Source organism: Rattus rattus, chromosome 2 (assembly GCF_011064425.1).
Source record: "Rattus rattus isolate New Zealand chromosome 2, Rrattus_CSIRO_v1, whole genome shotgun sequence".
Classification (NCBI taxonomy): domain Eukaryota; kingdom Metazoa; phylum Chordata; class Mammalia; order Rodentia; family Muridae; genus Rattus; species Rattus rattus.
The window spans coordinates 86,785,354-86,798,190 of record NC_046155.1 but is presented as its reverse complement, the minus strand read 5'-3'; the positions used below and the strand labels follow the sequence as shown (position 1 = coordinate 86,798,190).

At 48.0% G+C, this 12,837-nt stretch overlaps 1 protein-coding gene across 2 annotated transcripts in view; it reads left to right on the top strand.

Moving 5' to 3' along the window:
- Positions 1–529: 529 nt before the first annotated feature.
- Insc (INSC spindle orientation adaptor protein) overlaps positions 530–12,837 on the top strand; it is a 104,983-nt gene continuing 92,675 nt past the window's right edge. Inside the window, exon 1 of one of the 2 annotated variants that reach the window (XM_032892843.1) lies at positions 530–771. The gene's annotated coding sequence lies outside the window, so the exon portion shown is untranslated. The remainder of the gene's footprint in view (positions 772–12,837) is intronic. The other variant, XM_032892842.1, reaches the window with a different exon arrangement.

Below are 12,837 nucleotides of genomic sequence, written 5' to 3'. Positions count from 1 at the left end.
ACTAGAAGCTTCCTTTTGGTCTAAAAATGTAGCATTCCAGAGCTTTTGGGCCTGGACCAGACTTCTGTGGACTTAGCCATCTGACACGGAGCCCAGGGTGAGGGTGAGGTGGCGGGGTTTCTCATCAACACCCCCTGTCATTTTTGGCAAATCTGTGATTTGGAGGGTGACTTAAGTGAGTAACTGAGTTTCCAAAGGGAAGCACCTGCAGTGGACAAACCCAGGCTTATTTCTGGGGCTGTTCAGCGAGGCCGCTCCCTCCTCAGGGATGTAAATTGGACCCAAATCTCTCCTTGTTTTCTTTCAGCTCCAGAAAACCTATCGTGGCAGCATAGTCCCTTTCCCACTCCAGATGTTGGCATGCAGGACACATGTGGGCGCCCTCGCCTGGCCGGCTCTGGAGCCTCCGGGTGATGGCCCAACCCAGGGGTGAGCCGGGTCTCTAATTAGACCCGACCACGTTCTCATTCCAGAGCTCCCACAGATGACAGCGCGCGGTCTCCACCGTGGCCAGGGGCTCCGAAATAGCCCTCGCGCCCCGGCGGAGCCTTGCAGGCCACGGTGCCTGGCGCGGGACAAACATTTGGCAGGGAGCGCGCCGCCAGGGAAGAGTCTGGGATTGGGGGTGGGGGAAGCCTCAGGGGCCGAAGACAACGCAGTCCCCAGCGCCCCCGCGGCCACTTTGCTCCTAGCCTCTGGAGTTCCAGCTGCTGTGAGCTGACACCCATCGCTGGACTCTGCACACACTGCTCTTTGCCTTGTAAGATCAGAGTAAGTAACAGAGGGGATGGCTAGCTCCTTTGGCTGGATCCAGGGGCTGGGACTGGAGCTGCTAGCACGGTTGTGACTTCTAGGATAGCAGGTGTGATTGTGTCAGTGTAAGAGTTTGTGAGTAAGAGTGGGCGTCAGTGGGAGGGAGTGTGTGGAGCGTGGGACGTCATCATGTGGAATTCTCTCCTCTCTCTCTCTCTCTCTCTCTCTCTCTCTCTCTCTCTCTTTCTCTCTCTCTCTCTCTCTCTCTCTCTCTCTCTTTCTCTCTCTCTCTGTGTGTGTGTGTGTGTGTGTGTGTGTGTGTCCTGAAGCATGCCCACAGGTCACAAGTGTGGCACACAGGTGACTCTAGCTATGACAGTGGAAGCCTCTGTGTAGGGGACAGGAAGGCTCTAAAGGAGTAGAACCTGACAGGACCCTGCAGGATGAAGGTTGAAGTTGAGAGACAGGTGATAGGTAGAGGGTAGGGGATAAGCAGCAACAGATATCTGAACTCAAACTTTCTGGGGTGACCTGACTTGTCCCCAGCTGTTGTCCTTAGCTGGCTTGTATTGTTTGTAGGTCATGCAGCTTTGGTTTCTCAGGGCTTTGGGCCACACTGGAGCTCAAAGCTCTAATCCAATATCAGATTGAATGGGATTCTGACTTCTATTACTTCACAGGGCCAGGGGCAGAACTCCACTTTCATAACCAGAGAGACAGGGGACAGGGGGACACTCATTCACACACACACAGTGCAGCCACACCTCACACAGATTTACACCTATGACCAATGGCATGTATGCGGTATACACTCATGTGGTAGATGCCTATGCAAACCCACACAGCCTGGAATTGAACCTGACATGGCCTCTAACCCCAACCCCTTTTGCTTCTTGTACCCTTCATTGGTCATCTCTGAAAAAATAGTTTCAGAAACCTGGTGTCAGTAGGGGAATACTTTCCACCGTGGGCTTCGGCTGGGGATTAAGACAGGAGGCGATAGGATGCCTTTGGTTACCTCATTTTATCTACACAAGGGCTGTCCATGGAGCCCAGCCACAGAGCACTCTTTGGCCTTAAGGTCTGGGTCTGAAACAGCAGTTGCTCTTTTAGAGGTGAGAAGGCCAATCTCAGCAGGCGAGATGGGCTAAGGGAGGATATGAGTAAGCCGCAGCTCCTGCAGCTTCCTCCAGACACAATCATGACTTCAGTTCATCCTGCTGCAGAAGGGCGGCGTGAGACCATGGGGCTGGGCAGGGCAGTATGCGGAGTGGGACTGGACTCATTCCTTCTGTTCTTGGGCTTCAGTCCCTGTCTCAGCTGCTGAGGGACAGACTTCTCAACCCTCCTCTCTCTCCTTCAGCAGTTATGTGGAGACCATTGAGGGAACACTGAGTGCCTCCCAAACGCCAGGGGCTGGTACTTACATTTATGGCTATTATTGCATTGTTCCTGCTAGACCTCTCTGCCTCGGGCATCCTCCTCTTCAAGGATTTCTGGGATGTGTCAATGTTCATTGTGCTTCTTTGGTTGGGAAGTTTGTGAGTTGGCCTAAAGGCTGCCCTCCTAGTCTGTTGAAGTGGGAAATGAGCCAGGTTCAATTGGTCCACTAGGGTGTCTTTCCTCTGGTCCAATCCTAGACCCAGCCCTTAGAGATGGTTAAATGAGGGCTGGCTGTGAAGAGCTTACCAGGCTTGCTGAAGAGAGAAGGAAGTGTTTTCCCCCTGGACTAGGGTTTCCTGGTGTTTCATGCTGCTCCCTCCATCCCACTCAGTTAAGAAGAGTCATCACTTGACTTTGACTTCAATAACTTTATAGAAGAAATGAGAATTAAAAAATGTTAGCTCTGAAGATTGAAACCATATTGTTTAGACTCCCTCCAACTCCCTTTTTTTGAGACATCCCAAGTTGGAAATATTTCATCTAATTTTTAATTCACATGTCTCAACTGTGACTTTTGTCCCTGAGCTCTGATTGGTAACCATGTCTTGGGGCTTTTCTCCTGAGTGGCTGGTGGGGATAATGGCAATCTCTGTGCTGGTTCAGACAATGGGGATTGTCTAGAATGAATTGGGGCATTGATCAGCTCCCCTGCTCTGAGGGCTTCAGCTGTCAGCCCCTCTGTGTCTCAAAAGCCCTAGTGTGTGGGTGCCCTAAGGGATTTGATCCTTGCCCTGAACCTGGCCATGGCTCCATGACTGTCCCTTCCCCATGCCCATGTGACCCTGCCTTACACAGGGCTTTGCTGGGAGGACTGTGTCTCTTGGGTCTGAGCCCTGCTTCCCTCTGCATGACTGAGGCCTTGTGGAGACAAAGCTTGGAATGAAGAATGTGGGAGTGCAGGCCATGCAGGGGCCCATGAAGGGTTATCTTGGCTCCTCCCCTTGGTCTGGAGGCCACAGGATGGTGGTCAGTGCCATCTCTTCCTACTGAAGGGGTCCCAAGACTGTCAGATAGTCAGAAAGTCATTCGTTCTTTCGACTGGTAGAGACCAGGGCAACACTGAGGCTAGTGCACAGCTAATGAAAGCTCTCATTCCTGCTGAGAGATCTGTTTTACCTGTAGAGGCTGCTGTGTTTGGGAAGACCCTGTGGCGTGGGTATGCTTGTGCAGAGCAGTGGTTAGAGTGCCTGATGGTGGCCTTTCATGCCCTGTGTGGGTGACTGCTTCTCCAGGCACGCTAAGCCAACCATGTTGGTGGCCATTGCTCATACTCAAGGCTAACTATATGAGAAGAATTTCACCACAGAAGGAGAAAGCGGAAATGCCCTGGGCCTGCTACTGGGTAAGGCTTAGTGGCTTTGGTCCTTTCTAGACGAATGTAACCTCAAAGAGGAGACTGTACCTCTGCTGAGGATTTGTTCTGGTTATGCTCTGTTGGCTTCCGACACTGAAACTTGACCTAGGGAAGAGGCTTAAAAACAGCAAGAGAGCATCATATGGGAGACCAGAGTGTTCAAGTGAGGAGGCCACTTGCAATTTCCTATTCTCTGGCTTTGGCTCTTTGAATCTTTTGCTTTGTTGAAACCTCCTTGTCACCTTTTCAAGTGGGTACTTGCATTTTAGACACATGGAAATGAAAGTATAGTAAAATCAAATAAGGCCAAGGGTAGGACTAGCTATCCCTTCCTTGCCAGGTCTGCCACTCTGGAGTCTGCTGTGGGGATGGCAACTGGCCACTGAGTGGGACAGGGAACTCTTTAATTTTGGAAGCCTGTAGGAAAAACTACCTGTTCAGGTAAACTAGGGGAGGTGCTAAGGGCTTGTCTCCATCTGGTACTAGGAAGTGACTGTCACCAGCAATTTTGGCTCAGCAGCATCTTTGGCCTTCCCAGCCTCAATTGGGGAGAGTCACCCCCTGGAACACAGAGGTGCATGGCCAGAGAAGGCCTCAGAGACCAGGTGAGGATTTCCCATCCAACATCATGGGGTGGGGAACACTGGGGTTCTGAGGTTTTACTCTTCCCTGGAATAATCTCGATTCTTGGAATGTAGCCTCCACCAAAACCCCGCGATCCAGCCAGTGCAAGCTTCCCTCCTCCAGCTCTAGGTACCCCCATGCCAAGCTCTGGGGTGTCGCAGATCCCCTGAGGTTGTCTTTGGGCAGACAGGACTCTGCCAGGCGTGATGCAGTGTCTGTAGGCGTCAGCAGTTTGGCTGAGTAATCGTGTGTAGTGTTCAGTTTGCACTGGAAAAATGGAAGGCTAGTCTTACAAACCAAATATCTTGGTTTGGAAACCCTGCGAAGTGCGGCCTGTGGTCTCGAGTGTGAGCTGCATTGTGGGCCTGTAAGCCCTACCCTGCTGGTTTAACAGATGCCATTGTAGGATAGAACATTTCATCCTGGCCATCTATCCTAATGGAGTCAGAGGTTGGTAGCATACACTGCAGATGTAAGAAGAAAAGCACATAAGCCTTGCAGGCAGAAAGATCTGATGTCCAGTCTCAGTTTGCTGACCTGTAAAATGGATGCATCTTACTAGAGCAGTGATGATGGAGACAGGAAAGCTATTAGAAACCTAACATTCCTCATAGAATAAACAAACCCTGAAAGACAATCTCCCTGCTTCCTGCCCCATCCACTTTCATGAAAGAATGCTGGACTGGCAAGAGAGGTGGATGCCAGTTCTCAGCCTCTGAGCTTGCTGTCTTACCTTCCCTGTAGTTCCCCTTCCTTCTAGGTAAAACAAAAGACAAGTTCCTTTCTTCTCACCCCTCTGCATGTTTTGAAGATAACGAAGAACTCAGGGGCAAATCTAGAAGTTCAGTTAATACTGAGTCCCTACTTCATGTCTGACATATTGAAACCCTCATTATGCTAGGGTCCAGGTTAAACATGAGATAGAGGGACAAAGGCCAGTCACCAAGTCACCATCTGATCACATGACAAAACAGACCAGTGCACTGAAGCCCATTTGAGGGTATGGTCCATACAGGCTGGGTCCTTTCCAGGCGTGTACATTGGAGAGGCCTTTCCAGAGATGACACTTGTGCTGTATACCCTGAAACATAGGAAGTTTTAGTAACTGAAGAGGAGGATGTTGTAGCAGAGAGACCAGCATGTGCTCCAGTGCTAGGCTGTGTGTGTGTGTGTGTGTGTGTGTGTGTTCGTTGACACATGTGCAGGTATGTGTACACATGTGTGCTTGTGGGATGTCTTCCTCAAACTTTCCACCTTCTTTGCTGAGTGGCTGAACACAGAGCTTACCCCCCTTGCCTAGTCTAGCTAGTAAGCTTGCTCTAGGGATCCTATCTTTGCTTCTTGAGCACTGATTACCACTGGGCTGCTGTCCCCATCTGGCTTTCATGTGCTAGAGATCCAAACCCCAGACTCCATGCTCAGGCAAGTGCTTATCCTCTGAACCATTTTCCCAGACCCCACTAAGCGCTTCTTAGCGGTAACTTGGAGTTTAGTGACCGTGACCGGGGAGTGTTCAGTAATGGTGGAAATGAGACAGAAGACACTTCAGGGAGCTTGGAAAGGGTATTGGGTCTTGTTCAGTTACCCAGATAGTATTTATAGGCAAGGCACTGAACATTTTCAATGGTTTGTATATAGAAAGGTTGAAATCCTAGTTAAGAAATCCCTCTTTATCTATGGTTTGCAGCGAACAGCATGGCATACCTTTTCTTTTTACAGCACTCTGCTTTTCTTTCTTTCCAATAGCATGAAAATAGATCCCACTCACATATACTCACATTTATTGCTTGCATAATTTATGTCTCATGGTTATAAATATGTTACCGTAATATACCGCCGTGGCCATCCTGACAAAAGCAACTTAAGGAACAGGAGGGGTTTTTTTGGCATGTGATTTGAGGGGCGTAGTCTCTTGGTGAAGACATGAACGTAGTGGCAGAGAAAGTAGAGCTCTTGCTCTCATCTGGCTTCCTACTTCTCCCTTTGTAGTCAGGGTGGTCTCCATTCTTCAGTTAAGTCTTTCTGGAAACATCTACAAAGACATGCCTAGAAGTGTGTCTCCTGGCCGATTTCAGTTTCAGCAAAGTTGACGATAAAGCTCACGGCCCTGACAGCATCTTCGTGTCTATGCCATCTTCCTCCCAGATCTCGTCTGTGGATGCTGCTAGTTACGATGCTTCTTCAGTCTCCTCTGCCTTCTCTCCTGACCTTTTGGTTGAATGGTGCAGGTGGTCATTACATTGAATAGCCTCTGATTTGGGTGTTGGGTGGTCTGCATGGCTGGAGTCAGGCTGTATGCTTTGGGCAGGCAAATGTGTTTTCTAGAGTCTTCGTTTCAGCAAGCCACAGAATGGGACTTCTCTGGCTCCCGGTGGCCAAGGCTGTCACTGCTCACTTCGGGTGGTATCTATCATGTTCACAGTGAAATTGCTGTTGTCCTCAGTTGATGAGTGACTTGTGGAGAGATATTTTGAGACTCTAGCCATACCATATTTGCCATCAAACTTACAGTTATATATCAGTCATACTTTTGAGTTCATTATTTCTTTTATAATTATTCATTGTTATTCTACTATCAGATTACTCATTTTCTCCTTTCATATGTTCCTCCCTTTCTTCCATCAGTAGGGTCTCATATAGTCTTAATCCATTGGATGAGTCAAGTGCTGTGTTTATTTTTGTTTGATGGTCACATGATCTCAGATTCAGTCAGTGGGAAGCTGATTCAGTGTTATAAACCAGCTTCTGTTCCTTTTCAGTTTGTTTCCATGATTCTCTGAGTGCTTGCTTATTATCTGACGTGGCGAAAAGTGAGGGTTACTCTTGATTCTTCTTTATTCCATCCTTGGAATTAGCCTTCATTTGGAAGAGCACGGGCTTCTTTTATGGGGGAATGGCATTTAGAAACCCTACTGGAGGTGACCTGTGCCCTTTTTATTGGTGTATAAGCTCTCTTAGCAGAGCTGGGACATGCATGTCTTATTGTCTTTCACAGTGGGCCAATGCACCCTGTTGCTAAGTGTTTTTTAGAAGCGGGAACCCTGTGAACCTGACAGGGAGAGGGTATGTTAGGGTCGGGGCAGTTCAGTACGAGCCTCTTTGAGGAGATGTATCTAAAAAGACTTATATGTGAAGAGGAGAAGTTGGAAGGGGAGAGAATCATAGGATTGTTTTAATTGCACAGGGAATAACTATAGGGGTCTGAGTGAGCATGGAAGGAGGCAGGGCAGAGTCAGTACTACATAGTAATTGATCGGTCACAGATGCAGACAAGGGGTCTCCCAGGTTGAAGTCTTCAAGGCCTGTCAAGCACAACACATTCAGAATGGAATTCCTGTCATTTCCCTCCTGCACTGTCAGTCTTAGGCACACGTGACACTTGCCAGGTGTTTCAGATCTCACTGAATGACCTTTCAATCCCTACAGCTGCACAAGCCAGAGAGATGAAGCCACCGTCCTCATCGTCCCCATACCTGCTGTGCTAGTGTGTATTGCTCAAGTCCATCATCTCTCCCCATCTTCATCAGCGTCCCCTAGTTCAAGGTACCACTCTAGACACCTGAGTGACTCAATCATGTCACACTGGCTGCCCTCCAATTCCTCTTCACAAAGCACTCAAAGGAGACTTCAGAACAATTCTGGTTTTGTCACTTTTCTACTTACAACTGATCTTGAGATAAAGAGGAAATTCCCATGTAAATTCTCCAGGTCTCTCTTTTCTGGCTCTGCTCTCATCTTCAAGGGTTGCTCCTCTGCCTAGAATATTCTTCCTTTCTCTCATCACCTGACTAATTTCCACTTATCCCTCAGTTCAGTTCACTTTTCACACATCCATGACTGGATCAAAACCTGTTTTATAAAGTTTTAAGACACATTGCACATCCTTCAAGACCTTGCCCATTAGGGATTTCTGTTTTCCTGTAATAATATTGTTTTGTTTTTTGTTTTTTGTTTTTTTTTTTTTTAATTTAAGGTACTCTGTGCTATCTGGGACATTCTACTTTGTACATTGCTTTATCCTGGTTGGTAGACATTACTGACACATGCCATAGGGACACACTGAATGAATGAATGAATGAATGAATGAATGAATAGATGGCAAGTGAGTGGATGGATGAATGATGTGTTATGGAACAATCAAACAGACTATCTATCATCCAGAAGATTTGTGGAGATGGTGATCAAATTCCTGTATAATCCCAAGGAGAGCTCTGGAGAAGGCAGCTGACCTCCAGTGGTATCCCCGAGCTCCAGTAGGATCTCTGTATTTCCCACCTCTGGTTTGTTGAGCACATACAGCATAGGAGTGGTGTGAAAGGCCGTTACCATGGAAGGAAGGCTCCCTGGGGCAGCCTGAATGAGTCTCCTGAATGATTATGAGGATCAGCAGCTGCCAGCATGCGATTCTGCAGGATGGAAACCCAAAGGGAATACAGAGAATGGGGCTTACAGACCCCCCCTTGTAAAGTACTAGAATAGGCCATGTGGTCCCGCTGGCTCACTCATTCCTGCATTCCTCACTCTCCTGTCATTCATCAATCTGTTTCCTCTTCTTTTGGTCACTTCCCCACCCACCCATCTGCCACCTACTCAGCCATCCACAAACAAGAATGGATGATGGATTTAGATGCAACACTCGAAGCTGAGGATCCCCTCCTCTCTTACAGTATTTTCATCCATTGTCCTCACAGTCCAGAGGCTCAAGTAAGGAGACATCAGAGGTGGGGCGCCATGCTGACTAGGTACTGTTGATTAAAGCAGCAGGCGGCTTTTTCTCTGTCTCTGTCTCTTTTCCTGCTGACCTGCTCTCTTCCTTGCTTCCCACTACTGGGTCCCCTCTTGTTCTCCATTTTTCTGACTTTCCTTCCATGATAGCTTAGGGAGCTGGATCCTCAACACAATAACTAAGTAGGTATTACAGAGCTCTGCAGAGGAGGTCAGGGCTCAGGCCCCAAAGAATAAGATAAAAAACAGCTCCCTCCGGGGTACCAATCTTTATTTTCATCTCCTTTTCATTGATTGCTCTTCAGTCCTGTGGAATTTGTAGGGAGGCTAAAGACATGGGGAGAGCAAGCTTTAAAATACAGCATTTAGAAGCCAGGCAGTGGTAACCCCAGCCTGGCCTCTCTAGATGCTGTCACTTCAGTTTTCTGAGGACTGTCGTTTACAAAGCTCTCCAAATGCATGCCGTCCATCTGGTGTCTCAGACAAGGTTGGAACTGAGCAGGAGAGGACAATAGCAGCCCCATCAGATAGCAACATCTTGGAACAATGCCCAGGGTGCCAAGGGTCTAAGTTACAGACTTATTTACTCTCACATCTATTCAAGCATCAACTTAGCATCTGCTATGGGTTGTGCATTGCTCTAGACACCTGAGAAGCAAGAGTGGGCAAACGCTAGTGTCAAGAGCTTACGGGACTTGCCTTTTTGGTTTGGGAGGACAGCTAACAGGTCATGTGCAGGATGCAAACACAGTTCTCAGTGTTATGTAGAAATGTAAGAGATGGTGAAGGAGCTCCAAGAGCTGGGGAGGTTTGGATAAGCAGACATTTAAGAGGGGGCCAACAGTGTCTCAGCCTTATGGTTAAGATCAAGCAGAGGCCTGGAGGAGGGAAAGATACAAGCTTATGAGAGCATTTTGGAGAAGAAAGGCAAGGGTGAAGGCCCCGAGGCATTTGTGAGGAAGGTCAATTGAGACAGAGTGAAGTGAGGAAAGAGTCCAAAGGAGGCAAAGTGTGGCGGCAAGATTCAGAAGCTTCCTGCATTCTATTCGTACAGCAGTCTGAGGGACAGTGACATTGGAAGGGTCAAGCAGAGTACTGTCATGCTTTGACTGCTATGAACAGAATAGATTGTGGAAGGGGGAGCTAGAAAAGGGAGAGGACTTAGGAGCTTCTTTGAAAAACTCAAAGGACAGAGGGTTGTCTTCACTGAGCATCCATTGTTTCTATCCCATAGGATCTCTCCACCAGGCCTCATGAGTTTTCTAACCTTAATTTTAATTCATTTTAATTATGTACAAATGTGTGTCTGCATGTGGATAGGAGTGTGTGTGTATGGGTGCTGGAAGATGCCAGAGCTGGCAAATCCTTTGGCGCTGGAGTGACAGATTGATGTTAGCTGCCTGATGTAGGTGCTGGGAACCAAACTGATGTCCTCAGAGGACGAATAAGTGTTCTCAATGACTGAGCCTTCTCTCCAGCCCCAGGCCTGGTGGTTTCTAACACATGGAACACCATGCCAGATACTGGTTGTCATGGACATATCTTTGTGGGACTTTGGCCCTAACAGGAAAATAAAATGTGTTATAGGAGGTCACTGGACAGCTAGGAAGTCAAGCATTCTCAGCAAATCTAGCATAAATGGAGCCAACACTGCAGTCTCGAAGTAGCCCTGTTGTGTGGGCCAGAGTAAGCTTCAAGTCATGGCCATGTTTACACCAAGTATTGGCCGATAAGGTGAGCAGTTCAATCTGGAGAACAACAGGGCAGTGTTCTTTTTTTTTTTTTTTTTTTTTTTTTTTTTTCTTTTTTTTTTTTTTTTGGAGCTGGGGACCGAACCCAGGGCCTTGCGCTTCCCTAGGTGCTCTACCACTGAGCTAAATCCCAGCCCCCAGGGCAGTGTTCTTGAGGCTGGAACCTAAGGGAGTACATGATGGTGATACTGATAGATTTGGGGAGACCTGGGGCCAGGGTCTGACCGCTGTGAGGAGAATGAAGAACTTAGATCCGTATGGAGACACGGAGCTGATGGAAATATAGCAGGTTCCAGGGTGTTGCTGGGAAAATTGTGTTTGAAGAGATCGAGACTGATGTTAGCACAGGCAGGTGAGACGGGCTGGAAGCCAGCAAGACTGTCCCCTTGGGTGAGGACCCCGGAGTATAGGTATCAGGGATGCTGTTGGGATAGTTCCTGGAGGTACAGTAGCTGGGAGTGCAGGGATGTGGGGGCTCCAGTGGCTAACAAGGTCAGCAGGAAAAATGAACATCCATCATTGGCATAAATTCTTGGTGTCTCTTGTCACTTAAAGCCACTTTTGAACAAAAATCATAAAGTGGCCTGGATTCTGTGCAGAGTTAAGACTGGAGTCTAGTCTCTGGTAGTGAGTGATTGTCACAAGCTTCCAGTGGCAGGGGACATTAGACTGTAGAGATATTAGGTCTGCGGGGGGCCCTCATCAGTCCCAGCCTCTCCTCTCATATAGGGGAAATCGGAGGTCTAGAAAAGAGGCATACATGGCCCTAGGCCATTATATATTATGGAAGTTATTAAGACTGGAGTCTGGATCCTGGCCGAACTAACACCACAGTGCCATCTATCCCTGGTAGGCTTCAGTTAAAATAACAAAAAACACTGCACAGCAGAGACAGATAGCCTGGTGTGGTCACACTGGGATGAGGAATGAAGAAAGAGTGCCAGCAACATCCCCATCTTCTGGGTCCTGAGCAAAGGTTTGCAGCTAAATTGAAGGAAACTACTGTTAGCACAACTAACTAGTCACGGTCGAAGTGTGGTCCTGTCCTTTTTTTTGCTTTGTCTTAGCTCCAGTCTTTCCTGCAAAGTTGAGTGACAAGTTGTCAGAATTGCGTTAGGTTCTTTTCTGGGGACAACCTCTCCTGGCCAGCACCAGGCTTCAGCTCTTCCTTCTCAGCTCTTGGGTGAACTCCCACTTCTGTACATTCCGGCCAGGATGTCTGCATATAAAGTGCTCATGCCCATGGTGAGAAAAAGCTAAGCATCTCATCGAACTCATGCTGTCGAGATTACTGTGCTTTACTTAATCATGCATTTGCACATCTCTGCCAGTGACAGAGGAAATCCTATACAAAGAGTAATTTATCCATCTTCAGCGTTAGCATAAAGCGGGGGCTTGAAGCAGAGAGGATGCGGTACTGCGTCTTTCTCTTGACCTTGACTAAGATGGCGATGAGGCTGCTCTCAGAGGGTTGACTAGAAAGTTCTGCCTGTGGGTGGGACCAAGTGCATTCATGTGGCTTTCTTCAAGAACAGTTTCTGACAGTTCTCCTTCACAGACAGTTGCAAAATCCTGCTAGCTTTTGTTGTGAAGTTGCCTGGTACCACAAGAAAGAACTTCCCTTTCAGAGGGAGAACAGCATTGGAAGACCTCTGACCTCCGGCAGGCACTTGGCATGTGTGTGTGCAGGGGTGGGGTTTATGTCCTTTGCTCAGCCTAGCCTTGGGCTTGGTTGGTCTCTGGGAACTGTACAGACCTGATTATCTGTTCCCCATGTCTCAAAGACCCAAAAGCCACTTCTTTCAGAAGAGTCTAGAAGACTTGTCATAGTCTTGGTGCTGGAGCTGGGCTCATTTCTTATCACTGCAGAAGAGGCTCCCAAAACGTACTCTGTTTCTCTGACCCAGGCAGGCTGCACCGCTGCACTGCTGCTGGTGGGTGCAGGAGCAGCAATCTGAGGGCAAGCAAGAGCCACAGTGCAGCCTTCTGCCTCCTCATGTCCATTCACTTCTGCTTGTGGTTGGGAGATGTGTGAGTCCTGAATCCATCACCCTCTGTCTCCTTATCACTGGTATTAATCAAGTTTTAATATTTCTGGGGTAAATCCTGAGACGATTGTTCAACTTCCTAAATTCATTCTAGGATCAAAGCTCCTTTGTATTTACCAGTTTTAAAAAATGTTACCAA